Below are 1147 nucleotides of genomic sequence, written 5' to 3'. Positions count from 1 at the left end.
ATTCTTTGCTGCTTCAGGAAGTCGATAACCCATTAGGCATTCTCCACCATTTATAGAGACTTTGCACATTCCCAAGGTAGATAGGAATAATCTTCTTCATGCAAGATCCTCAAGGAAATCCTTCACGCGCACAAGGTTGACATGGCAACACGATCTGATCTTCATTACAATGCTAACTCATCACAAGATGTCATCGGTTGAATCACATAGGCAATGCATCAATCGAAAACCCTGAAGCTGAGATTACCAACTGGTAGTCATGCCAAATGGAACCTTGATACAAAACTTCCCATATACCGGTTCTCATTCCAACATACCGGTTCACCTTGAACAAACATACCGCTTCACTTTTTCACATATACTAGTTCACAACATCATATCGATTCTCTTGCCGGTTTGCTTACTATAATATACTAGTTCATACTTCCAACATATTGACATCAATGACAACATACAATATCATCATGTCATCAAGCTCTGCATATATGCCAACAATCTCCCCCTTTGGTATTGATAGCAATATACAAAGATATCTATATGCTTCACATCATCTATCTGCTTCACATCTTCTTCTCCCTAATACTGCAAATATCTTCTCTGCTTCACATCTTCTCCCCCTTTGACAACAATGCCAAAGTGGAGGCACAAACAACTATGTCCCACTATGTTGCTCCCCCTAAGGAGTAGCATCCTTCAACACACCTATCCTGAACAAGATTTATCAATGCAATACCTAACTGATGTGAAGTACACATGTTTAGTTCACCTCTTGAAGAGGTAGCACCCCTAATTCACCTCTTAAATAGGTAAATGTAGCCTTTGGTAGAGGCTTGGTGAATGTGTCTGCTAACTGCTCCTTACTGGAAACATGTTCTAATACAACCTCTTTGTTTTGAACCTTCTCCCTCAAGAAATGATACTTGAGCTTGAAGTGCTTGGTTCTAGCATGCAAAACTGGATTCTTAGAAATATTGATTGCACTTATGTTGTCACAAAATATACTTACCGGTTTAGATACAGGAACTTTGAAGCCACTCAATACATGCTTCATCCAAATTGTTTGGGTGTAGTTCATAAATGCTGCAACATATTTCGCTTTTGTAGTAGACTGAGAGATACAACTCTGCTTCTTACTCATCCATGAGAC

Source organism: Cryptomeria japonica, chromosome 1 (genome assembly GCF_030272615.1).
Source record: "Cryptomeria japonica chromosome 1, Sugi_1.0, whole genome shotgun sequence".
NCBI classification, from domain to species: domain Eukaryota; kingdom Viridiplantae; phylum Streptophyta; class Pinopsida; order Cupressales; family Cupressaceae; genus Cryptomeria; species Cryptomeria japonica.
The sequence above is the reverse complement of the archived record's forward strand: the minus strand, read 5'-3'. Positions refer to the sequence as shown.